The sequence below is a fragment of the Octopus sinensis genome, linkage group LG10 (assembly GCF_006345805.1).
Source record: "Octopus sinensis linkage group LG10, ASM634580v1, whole genome shotgun sequence".
NCBI lineage: Eukaryota > Metazoa > Mollusca > Cephalopoda > Octopoda > Octopodidae > Octopus > Octopus sinensis.
Genome location: NC_043006.1, coordinates 92,942,471 through 92,955,690, shown reverse-complemented (window position 1 = coordinate 92,955,690; position 13,220 = coordinate 92,942,471). Strand labels below are relative to the sequence as shown.

The 13,220-nt window shown below is 33.0% G+C and overlaps 1 long non-coding RNA gene across 1 annotated transcript in view; it reads right to left on the bottom strand.

Annotated features, from left to right (window-relative positions):
* Positions 1 to 246: 246 nt before the first annotated feature.
* Positions 247 to 13,220, bottom strand: part of LOC118764991 — a 24,692-nt gene continuing 11,718 nt past the window's right edge. The window contains exons 2-3 of the long non-coding RNA XR_005000834.1: positions 7,751 to 7,754; positions 247 to 259 (exon numbers count right to left, since the gene is read on the bottom strand). This is a non-coding gene — a long non-coding RNA (uncharacterized LOC118764991). The remainder of the gene's footprint in view (positions 260 to 7,750; positions 7,755 to 13,220) is intronic.

Here is a 13,220-nt window from a genome sequence, read left to right as displayed (position 1 = left end):
ATATATATATATATATATATATATATATATATATATAAACCAGACACAATGTTTAGTGTCATTACCTCCGGTAATTTACTTTCTGAGCTCAAATGCTGACGAGATCGATTCTACATTTCATCCTTTCAGCATCGATAGAATATCAATCAGTAGATCGCGGAATCGATGCAATCGATATACACCTCTCATCAATAAGTTTGCCAGTCTTGTATCAAAATTTGAAATTATCATTAATACGTGGAGTAATATGCATAAATACCTATGTATATATATACATATATATATACATATATATATATATATATATATATATATTATATATATATATATATATATATATATATGTGTGTATATATATATATATATATATATATATATATATATATATTGATAAAACGGTAAGATAACAAAAGAAAGAAAGAGACCTCAATATTATGTAAATAGAGGAAATTTATCTATACAATATGTTACATTACTCGGTAGTCAAGATAAAACTCTGAGTTTCAGATGCCGAAGTGGAAATCCACAACACCATCTCTTCGGTTATCTGGCTATAGCCAGATAACCGAAGAGATGGTGTTGTGGATTTCCACTTCGGCATCTGAAACTCAGAGTTTTATCTTGCCTACCGAGTAATGTATCATATTGTATATATATATATATATATATATATATATATATATATATATATATATATAAACCGATAAGGATGAGTCGATTGTACTCGCTGTTATAATTCAAGTGCCCCTGTCATCGCCCGCCAAAATTCACGGAAACAAATACTACATCCCAAATTAAATGCAGCATAATAACAATCAACCGATAAGGATGAAAAAATTGGGTACTAATTTAATAGCACATCTATTTACCACCAAGTGGCTTAGTGCAGTATTTTTTTCCGTGAATTTTGGCGGGCGATGACAGGGGCACTTGAATTATAACAGCGAGAACAATCGACTCGACCGCACGTGCGTTTATCGTTATGGTGAAGTCTAGCCTGCGATCGGGTAAATTGTATTCTGGACGGGTTCGGCTGAGGAGCTACAGATAAATTTATGTAAGTAAAACCACATAATTTATTAATAGCGAAACAATTGTCTCGAACTAATCTATATTTTGTTATGTTTATTTGCCCTGTTCATTTGCGCTGGTAGTAGTGCTAACTTTCAACGGAAACAATTTCTTTTGTGGCTGAAACCTTGCGGATCTATTTTTAGTGCTAGAGTAGACAACATGGTGGTCACTCTCTTATTCATATATATATATATATATATATATATATATATATATATATATATATATATATATATATATATATACCGGAGTAAACACATAAATGTGAAACGAGGTGGAAAAAAGATCTTATTCTAGCAAAAACTGTCCGACGAACGAGAACGTGAAACTCAGAGTAACAGGTTTTGGTGAATTTTTTGCTGCTTTTAAATAAACTATATATATATATATATATGTATATATATATATGTGTGTGTGGGTATACATCTACATGTATGCACATATATATGTCTATGTATCTCTCTCACTTTCTCTCTCTCTATATATATATATGGTATACATACCGTACTATAAAAACATATATATATGAAGCCAGGTGGCTTAGTGGTTAGAGCATTTGGCTCAAGATCGTAAGGCCGTGAGTTCAGTTCCCGGCGACCCGTTGTGCCTTTGAGCAAGACACTTATTTTGACGTTGCTGCAGTCAACTCAGGTGGCAAAAGTGAGTTGTGTCTGTAATTCAAAGAGAGAGCCATGTGATACTCTGTGTCTCCCCGAGAACAGCGTTAAGGGTACATGTGTCTGTAGAGTGCTCAGCCAATTGCATGTAAATTTCACGGCCATGATTCTATGTAGCTGTATCGCGTCAGGCGACTTTTCAAATAGTATTCAAATACATGCAAATTAGACTGTAGGACTTTATAAAATGTTATTGGCTATTTATTCAATTAATATGTATATACTGACCATACTATTATTGCTTGAGCAAAATGCATACCGTGTTATTGACATTCCTATACTGCGTTATTAATATCCATGTTGTACCTCATTATATGAAATCTTTCACGCATTTGTGAATATAACTATCCATACATATCCGTGCGGAAATTTGTGTCCGTGAAGCCATGTGCGTGTGTGTGTGTGTGCGAGCGTGTACCTCCGTGAATATATAAATGTATAGATAGACAGAGGAGGTGGATCCCGGGGACAGTGGAAGTCAAATCATAAATCAACATTAAATGCCCGCCAACTGATTCTTCGGTGTCTGTAAGATGGAGGCGAGGAGAGTGAATGTGTTTTTGTATGTATCTATAAAACACTTTAGTCGCGTCGCTAAACTCTAATAAACCGCTCAAGTGTGCCGTTGTGTTTTTGCGTATCCGACTCCCACGCGACTGCCTATCTTTTAATGACTTTATTTAATGAAATATCTTTATCAAACTAAGAATAGTATCAGGTCGTTGTATGATTGATTGATTGATTGATTCTAGTTTCAGCTTATGAGCTGTGGCCATGCTGGGGCACCGCTTATCAAAATAATATTTTCTAACTTTTTAATTCTTAAAATACGTGTTTTCTGTATGATTGATCATACGTAGGTCCATCGCCTTATAAAAACGAACTGTATCCATTCCGTATCATTGTAAGCTATGAAACCCCGTATGCAACCAGCTACAGGCAATTAACTGATTTTATTAAGGGAGATACCCTTTGAAAAGTCACCTTATGAGAAGCTCCTGTACCGAAGGATGCGTATGACCGATGGGAGATAATTGACTTAATTCGTTTGTCTGTCCTTGTTTGTTCTCTCTGTGTTTAGCCCCTTGTGAGTAGTAAAGAAATAGAAATAGGTATTTCGTCTGCATTTACGCTCTGAGTTCAAATTCTGCCGAGGTCGACTTGGCCTTTCATCCTTTCGGGGTCGATGAAATAAGTACCAGTTATGCACTGGGATCGATTTAATCGACTTAATCCCTTTGTCTGTCCATGCTTGTCCCCTCTATGTTTAGTTCCCTGTCGGCAATAAAAACATAAATTAAATCGACACTGTTGATGAAATCACTTGACCTCTGTGAACGTGCTTCAATTAGCATACTTCCATGTGTATACACAAACCTCAAATAATATATATATGTGTGCGCGTGTGCGTTTTTATACATATATTACATACTTCTTTCATTCTGCAAAAACCTTGTCAGTGCGAATTTCAAATTAAGATCTAAAAGAGAAGACCACTTTTAGAAATACGTCAAGCAAGAATCTATGAGATCAATATAAGAGCGAGTAGAATGCGTATAATTGTTTCTGTTCTTATTGTGCCAACGTTCAAAAATACATGAAATTGTATGAGTAGGTTACAGGATCAAAACTGCCAGCCTTTACTTTGGATGGATTTAAGGTTCTAAGACGTGGTTGCAGTCATTCAAAATTCTTCAAAATTTTCAAACTGACTGCACTTCCAAAGATTATCTCTAATTGTGTTTGCCACTATCTATGTTTCATTCGATATTTTCGTTTTTAATACATTTTCACTCTTTTTTATTTTCCCCAAATTTTAAAGCACCATTCGATTAACGCTACTGTGTAGAATTGTGTTGCCTTGTTTTGAAGTTGAGTTCGTTACAATTCCCATTTACTTTTGGATTCATTCTACCTCAGAATCCCAAATAGATAGCAACAAAAAATAAGATCAGAGCACTTTTTGTAAATGCCAGTCTTATGAGAGAATGAATATATACATATAAATATATATATATATATTATATATATATATATATATATATATATATATATATATATATATATAATTAATTTAATTAATTTGTTTACTAAGTTCGTCGAAACTATGCATAGTCCAGAGATGAAAAGGGTAAATGTTTTTATTTCTCTTCCAATTTCAGAATTACAACTATTTAGCGGTTTGAGTTTGGCTGCTATTTCTAGTGAGTCGAATGGCCTATCAGGGCCATTCCTTATATTGTTGTTGTATATATATATATATATGGCGGTGCCCTAGCATGGCCACAGCTCGTGAGCTGAAACTAGATAAAATAAAATATATATATATATATATATATATATATATATATATATATATATATAATTAATTTAATTAATTTGTTTACTAAGTTCGTCGAAACTATGCATAGTCCAGAGATGAAAAGGGTAAATGTTTTTATTTCTCTTCCAATTTCAGAATTACAACTATTTAGCGGTTTGAGTTTGGCTGCTATTTCTAGTGAGTCGAATGGCCTATCAGGGCCATTCCTTATATTGTTGTTGTATATATATATATATATGGCGGTGCCCTAGCATGGCCACAGCTCGTGAGCTGAAACTAGATAAAATAAAATATATATATATATATATATATATATATATACATATATATAAAATTTATAAATACATGTATGCATTATAGGTTAAGCGTTTATTTCAATACGTTTTATTAAAATATATACTGATAATATAAGTATGTCTTGAATTAATGAAAATATTGTGAGAAAATTTATTTTTTTAATCAGTAAGACACTTCAACAAAATATTATGTGAGCTCCAGTATAAAATAATTGGGAATTCTTACGTTTTGGGTAAAAATTAGGTGGTAACGAAATAAAACACGCCAGCACAATCGTGAGTGAAAAGAATACTTGATATATTAGCACCTGTTATATAAGTTTCAAGAATATTCTTTAGAATAGAAGTTTGACATCTCCTCCGGAATCTGTGGCTCATCACCACTCCAAATAAAGTTTTTAATTAGGCAAACTTCTGTGAATATAATTCCTATAGCCTAACAGGCGCCATTCATATATGTATGTATATATAGTGATGTATGTATACTATCTATATGTATGTGTATGTGTACATATATGGAAATGTATGGATATGAATATATACATAGTATGTACACATACATGCGTGTGCGCATTTGAGTATGTAAGCACGCCCGTGTTTATGTATATATATATATATATATATATATATATATTATATATATATATATATATATATATATATATATATATATTATATATATATATACATATCTATATATACATACATATATATACATACGTGTGTAAATATATATGTATACGTGTATAAATATATATGTACGTGTATAAATATATGTATATATATATATACACGTGTATATATATATATGTGTGTATAAATATATTTATATGCGTGTCTTCCAAAGGACCATCAGTGTCTCCTCTTGTTCACAAAGTTAGGATAATCCATCCAGCTTGCTGTCTGCATTTTATTACCAAATTGGCAATACGCACTTGGAAAGATGCATCATTGCTCATGTATTTACCCAGGTCATGCACTGAGGATTTGTCAGTGAAAATTGGTGGACACACTTCAAAGGAAGTATGTAGTTTGTGCAGATGTATATCCAGACATATATAAACACATTCATACATATACATACATATTTAAGTGCGTGTGTGTGGTTCAAATTTACAGCAAAGAGAGGTGAGAAGGCAAATAGCAGGCGTATCAGTTTGACGCTCCGGAAGAATGGAAAATTCTTTGACGTTTCGACAGAAAGAGATGAAAGGAAAAAAGTGGAGAGAGAGAGAGAAAAAATATGTATATAATAGCGCCGACGTCAACCTTGCATTTTACACTAACCGAGTCGATGAAATAAAAACCAGCAGGTTACATTGTCGATGCCAACCCTTTCTTGAAACCACTGGATTTTTTATTAAAATTAGAAAGAATTATTATTATTATTATTATTATTATTATTATTATTAGAAAATATTATTCTCTCTAGATAACAATTCTTCGAATGCAGTTATAGTTGTCATTCAAGGTTTTAGTCGATTACACCAACCCCAGAATATATTTGAAAGTCTGCTACGTATTTGATCAATCTAGCTCTGAACCTACTATGTTATGAGAGGCTGTAAACTTGAACACATGGAACGCAGAAACGCAAAACATGTTCATATAATATAGTCAATATAGAGATATATGTCGGGCAGAACTATTTACTAGATTAATTATGAAACGGACAAAGCCACGCAACACCACGTAAACAAGTTTAGAGATTTCTGTGCCGACCAGAAATAATATTGTTCAACATAATCAAATAATTAGCAATACAACTCGAATCAATTATGTATTTAATATAGTTTGTATTGATTAGTAACAGAGGACTAGAAGTTTATGCCGTCAGGAAAATGAAAACAAGCCGTTAGACAGCAATTACAGGACAATCTATTAGAGGCGTCATTTAGCATTATATTTGGTGGCGTGTTAGAAAGACAGACAGGTCGTTTACTGGAAGTTCAAAAGTTTGCTATGAGAGCCATTTTCCGAAAAAAAGAAAGAATTACTGATAAAAAGAAAAAAGAAAAAAAGACTAGCACTCCGTCAGTTACGACGATGAGTGTTCCAGTTGAGTCGATCAACGAAGCAGAGAGGTCGGAAACTTAACGTGCAAATGTACTGAGCCACAGGTATAATGGTGAAGGAAACCCAGCCTGGCACAGAATGGGATAAGGCTGTTCTTTTGAAACACAGGTGCTACTTATCTTTGTCAGCTGATTGGACTGCAGCGTCATAATATAAGGATACAACGTGCTGCCGGGGCTCGAACTCACGATTGCCAAATACTCTAACTACAGAGCCACGAATCTTCATGTTGCTGACGTTGTGAAATATATCTGCTCTTTACGAGTATTGTTAACACTTTCCAACGAATGGTCACGTGTAAGAAATATATTTATGAGAGACCAAGCCTTTGCAGGCAAATACGGATATGTATTTACTAAATCTAGAAATGAAGATTATCATTGATTCGAGTGTTTGCAAGTTGAAATGTAAAAATACTGACTGCTTTAGGATTTCAGTTAAAATTCAATTCCATGGGTGAAGAACAATCTCGAAAAATGCATGAATGTCATATGGGACAGCATTCCTCGAGTTGTATTAGTAAAGCGCATGGCGCCATTCAGGAAATCAGATGTAGTGATTATCGATACAATCAGTAAAAATCCAAATAGATTATTTTCTCTGCTATAAATAAGAGTGTCTATAGTTTGAAAGGAATATATTTGGAAATGCAAGTTTGGTATCAAGAATACAAGAATGAACATATAACATATTAAGGAACGATATAATAATGAATAGTGATTGTAGGAAATAATATTGACTCGTCACATTGGAATAACATCACGCATTTCGGTGTGCGTGTAGTTGATTCATGAAACAATAGCATGTAGCTAGTATTTTGCGTTCATGATCCCTGGAGGAATGAAGAGCAAAGTCGAGCATAGATACAATTAGGGCAGCTCATTTGTTTTTTTCTGATTTGGTAGTATGGCTATAGCAATAAATAATAAAAAAATATGCGATAAATCTTTTAGCATAAATTGAAAAATATGCAACGCTTACAGCTCGATATATAGCGAAGATTGCTGATGGGAGTAAATCTCACGTATGAAGAATTATTTGAATCGTGCAAGGAAGAAATCTTTCAATACATACTTCAGAGTGAAACAGATACTTCAGAGAATAACTGAAAGCCGCGTAATATTAAGTTTCTCTTAATAATATATTCTATATAATGATGTATTGAACAAATTTTAAAATTAAACATACTGCTATATAAGTTTTACTCCGTGAAAACCCAATTAATGTTCAAGCAAGTTTAGTTTAAGAATCCTTTCATAGATAGATATCTGAGAATGTAGGTCGCATTGCCTTGACGGTGACACTTTACTTAGAGGTTTGCACTTGTTTGGTTCAAGCTTTAAGTCGTAAATAATATACATATAGAGATTTCGCTATTCAAATAGAAAATACTTGGTTGTGGAATATATAGATATGCGCATGTATGTGTGTGTGTGTGTGCGTGTGCATACGTGTAGTGTATGAGTGAGTTTATTAGCCTTAAAGAAAAATGTTGACAGTGGCCTCGCAGTTTCCGTCATTGGCGGACGAGTATCCACCACCGAGGATGGCCATGAAGGGGTTGAAACCGTACGGTCGGGTGGTTTCGTGGCTGTATGTTGGTATAGGTTTATTCCCTCTGTTTGCAATATACATAGGGTGCAGATAGTGTCGAATAACCAGCTGGTGAAAGCGTGCTCTTGGGGTTAAAATAGTTGTTGCGTCGTTTTCTACGATACCGCCATTTTTTAAGTGGGGATAAGAGTTAATGCTTTCATCTTCTATAGAAAATTTCTCATATATATATATATATATATATATTTATATCAGTCATGGTTCCTATGTTAAATTCTATAAATAATGCTAAGTGAAATTTCAGCTTCAATACTCGCGTTGGAATATGCATTTCTGATGGGCATTTAGACGCTTACAACGTATTCATTACTTTGTAGATGTACCACTCTTCTCCTAGAGAGAATTCCCCTAAAGATAATCCCTAAAGATATCGGCCTAAACTGTTTTATATTCATTGCATTGGCCTCCTTCTGCCTTACACCACTCCTCTACTAGAGTCTCTTTGCACCACAGCTGTCTGAATAGTACAAAGAGCTTCTTTCGTAGACGATTGCTATATTTGTAAACTTTATACGAGACGCCATCACCTCCTGGGGTAATCGTTGCTCTGGCTTTTCTCACGAAATCATTCACCTCTTTCTTTCTGATGTCCCCAATTTGAAATTCAATATCAGGTTCTAAGAGATGCTTCAGCCCATTTCTAGATGGCAGTGGCTGATTAAGGCTTGAATCGCTGTAGGTTTCTTTGATATGAGAATCCAAATCTTCTTTTGTGCACGATAAAGTACCACTCTTCGGTTCAGAGAACAGCTTCTTGGTTACTCCGTACGAGTCCTTCAGAAACTGTTCACGAGTCCTTTTACTTTCTTTTATTTGCTCATATCGGCGGATATGTCGTTGCACATAACGGAATTTCATTTTTAAATCTTCGCATAGCTGTACGAGTTCCGGATTTTCGTCTCCCTCAGCACAATATCCATTGCTTTCTTAGGTTGTATTTTTTTCCTTCTTTAACTGTTTCATTTTCCTGATTCTCCTGCTTGGTTCACACGTTCCGTTTCCTAATCGCATACCATATTCTTTAAATAAAGTTTAACTATATATATATATAAAATTTATCTCCTTAACAACTTTAATGGAACGAAATCATGTGCAAAGTTTACCAAAGAAATACCATATGAATGTCTTCGAATTTGGTATATTTAGCATCTTCCTACTTTTACACTTAACATATTCTTCTGGCATCACTTGATTCAGCTTGCAACATCAATCTTACTACCACATGTGTGTGTGAATATACATATGCATATATATATATAATATATATATATATATATTATATATATATATATATATACACATACATATGCTTATATATATATATATATATATATACATTCATGTATATATGTGTATATATATATATGTACATACATGTATATATGTATATATATATAATATATATACATACATGCATATATATGTATATAAATACATACACACATATATACATACATGTATATATGTATATATATATATATATATATATATATATATATATAAATACATACACACACATATATACATACATGTATATATGTATATATATATATATAATATATATATATATATATATATATACACACACTCAGTAACACACATATATACACATCTTTATGATATTAAGCATACCATATTCAGTCGGTGACGATGATAAGTAAGAACGGTCTTGGCGTGTATTATTGAAAGCATTCTTAGTAGTTACAGATGTAGATGGAAAAGAACATATTTATTCGTTGATCTATTACATTATTCATTTTGGTACTGGTCTTTGTGTTCTTTGTTTTTAATTAAAAAGCTGTAAAATTGTGAGAAAACTCAGTATCACTTTATAATTAGACTGGTGTTAGTGACATGGTATGTGTTTATAATGAAAGATGCAATTTTATAGAATAGTAATGACATTTGGAAAATATCTGGTATCGACTGCAAAAATTACATTCTGCATTGTGTTATATAACAATACACTGCTATACCTCACATAGTCATGAAGCAGGAAATTAGTATTTGCAACACATATGTAACAGTAGAAAGGATAGGTGTGATTATAGTTTCATTATACGCCGGCATAATATGATGGTTGAAAGCAACCATAATTATCTGCTGTGTATATTATAATATGCCATGAGAATCTTCTAGCAACAGTAGCAGTATGATAGATTTTGAGTAAGCTGTGTAAATATCATAATTGTACGACAGACAGTTATTAATGATAATGAAGCTAGCTATCAGAATAGGACGCGTTTCACATGAAACTATTTAATGTAGAATATAGCAATGCATATGATACATATGTACGAAACATATCCAATTGTGAATGAATGTTTAATATCATTAAAGGGTATAGGTGGCAGAAGAAGTCTGAAACTCATAATTAATGGTCATATAATACACGAAGTGGAATAAGCGTTTAAGAGATACCTATCAACTATTTGCCTTCCTTATCCTCACCTAGAACACTAATAAATTTCTGTATTTCTCTTATTAGTAATGACGTGATCTACTGCTTCTTAATCGATGAAACATCCCAGTAGAATCAAATCTATATCAGTCAATATCGTTCTAATAATTTCTTCCTATCCCACTGTACCTCTATGACTTTAATGTAAACGTTGTCTTTCTAGAATTGTCCATTGAAGTGCTACAGTTACCTGGTATCACATATTTTATAGACTGGGTCAACGACGAATATCAAATACGTATACTTGACAATAAAACACATTTTATGCCAGGAAATTGAAGAGAACTGTAAAGTTTCGGGCAGATCTCATAATCGAAGAGGAAAACAATTCCTTCCACGCATAAGAAAGAGCACTGCCTGTGTTTCTCTTCGGGAACCCTATGAAGAGTACACGAAATAGAAGAGGTTGATCGATTCTAACATAGCGGAGACGTAGCCTTAGAGTTACTACGCCAACGAAGGGAAGCATAGCTGCAATTAAAACCAAATGATTGTAAAAATCTGTCACGGAACTTTGTTCCTTCAATTTTGTAGAAGTTAAAATGTTATAACAGAAAGCATAAATAACAGCAAGGTATAAATTTGCATTCGTGTTCTCATTAAAATTCTTATCGCTTATTTTTTCTTTTTCTTTCTCTTTTTTTTGTGTTAATCATTGTCCACTTTACATGCGTAAATGTATGTTCACATTTTCTGAGTGCAACCAGTCAATTAACGATGATCTTCCTCTAGAGTTTTCCTGCGAAAATATACCATTCAAGTGATATAGTTATTCACCAAAGCTTTCTTTTCAGACCATTTCTGAGTGTGATTAGCTACTTTTTATTGTTACCCTCCATCTCAATTCGTAACAAGTGCAAGGTTTGACTGAAGTAAACCAAACCAAAGAACTTGTATATGTCTCTCTACTTAGCGAACAACACTGGTCAGAACTTATTTGTCTGTCTATTGTAAGTGTCGCATCGAAACGCTACTGACTTTCTCTGGTTTTTGTTGGTTATTCCACCTTCTAAAGGACACCTCAAGATATTTTATTTCACAGATGCTACTACTGGCATTAGCGTATATCTTTCTTTCCTCTATCTTTGAGGGCAATTGCCAATTGAATTATTTTGCGTATGACAATGAATCGATCACATTAGAATTTACTCTTGGTGAGAATGCTTGGAGGTGAAAAACGGGAATCATTATGGGAGGTATGTTACGAAAACGGAGGAAAAGCGCCCTCTACAAAAATGCTAATGACCGTCATGAAAGGGTACTTCTATGTCGTGTTGTAATTCACCCTCCCAATTAAATTACAAGTACAAACCACGCTTCCATTGATGGTGGCTTCTTTTCTGATTTGGTTTGTGTTTCTATTCTACCCGTTTCTGGTGACAATGAAACAAAATCAATTAGTTAATGAATAGCTCCAAGCTATAGGAATTTTAGTAGCGATAACCTATCAGATTTGATGAATTACTTCTATTTACTAAAACATTATAATATATTATAATACTGAATCTATTTAATGCTGGTAGTTTGTTTCTTTCTTAAGCATCATTAGTGTTTATCACATTCGTAACAAAAAGAATTCGAAAGTAATTTTCAGTCATATATAGAGTCGTTCCAAAAGGCTATAATGATTTTGTATAAATTTATCTCGTTGTAAAATAATAAACTAGAATTAAAGAGAAATATTCATTGTCCACGTCTGTTAAAAATCCGTTTTGTATAATGTACATAATATATTGTGCGCGGGGAGAGAATGTAATTCTAACATTATTCAATTTATAATTATATATTCATTGTACATCCTAACTCTATATTCTTACTAAAGCATCATGTTTGGTAATTGCTAACAGAAATAAACATAATAGACTTAACAGAAGCTGTCAAATAAGCTGAAGGATAGTCTTTTATGAAGTAAAACAGAATCATCTTTTGCAGGAAACCATCTAAATAATTCCCTTGATTCAATGATTTTTTTTTTTTGTTCTGTTCATCTCGACATTTGAGAGAAAATAGTTACGAATGACCTTATGGAAATTGTTTGGTTTTCAATCTCAGAGATTCAAGAATAGCAAGCGATTGTCATTCGGTTACTGGCAGTTAATAAATTCCCAAATAAATCAAAGTAAAATGTATAATATCATGCAATAAAATATATTTCGAAATTGAATTAGGCAACAGACCAAACATAATCATATTTTACGAGAGGAGAATATGAATCGAAAATTCTTGAATGATATGTCGTCCGAAACAAAAATATCTATCAAAAGAAGGCGAAAGTAAAGCGAAATAATTTGCAAGACATATACATCGTTGCCAGATCATATGGACCTATAACCAGAATACAAAAGATACTTAATATAACTGGAAAAGAACGTCACAGAAATAAAAACTCCTGAATTTTATGAGTCTATAACTTTACACTTTATGTATCACAGCGTAAAATTTTATAATTTCTATTAGATACAGTCTGTCTAGCACAATTATACACTCTACAAACACTCAAACAAATGTAAATATATATCATTCATAGAAAACACGACTCTGTTCTAGTTTAATTTATTTCATCCAGTTATTTCTATTCTGCTAAGAAGTCCTTGGGGAATGTGCGGTACAGCAGCTTTCTAAAATTCTTCACCATAGTTGCGTGGTTAAAAAGCTTTTCAACCACGGGGTTTCGACACCGCCATGAAGGCTTTTCGTTG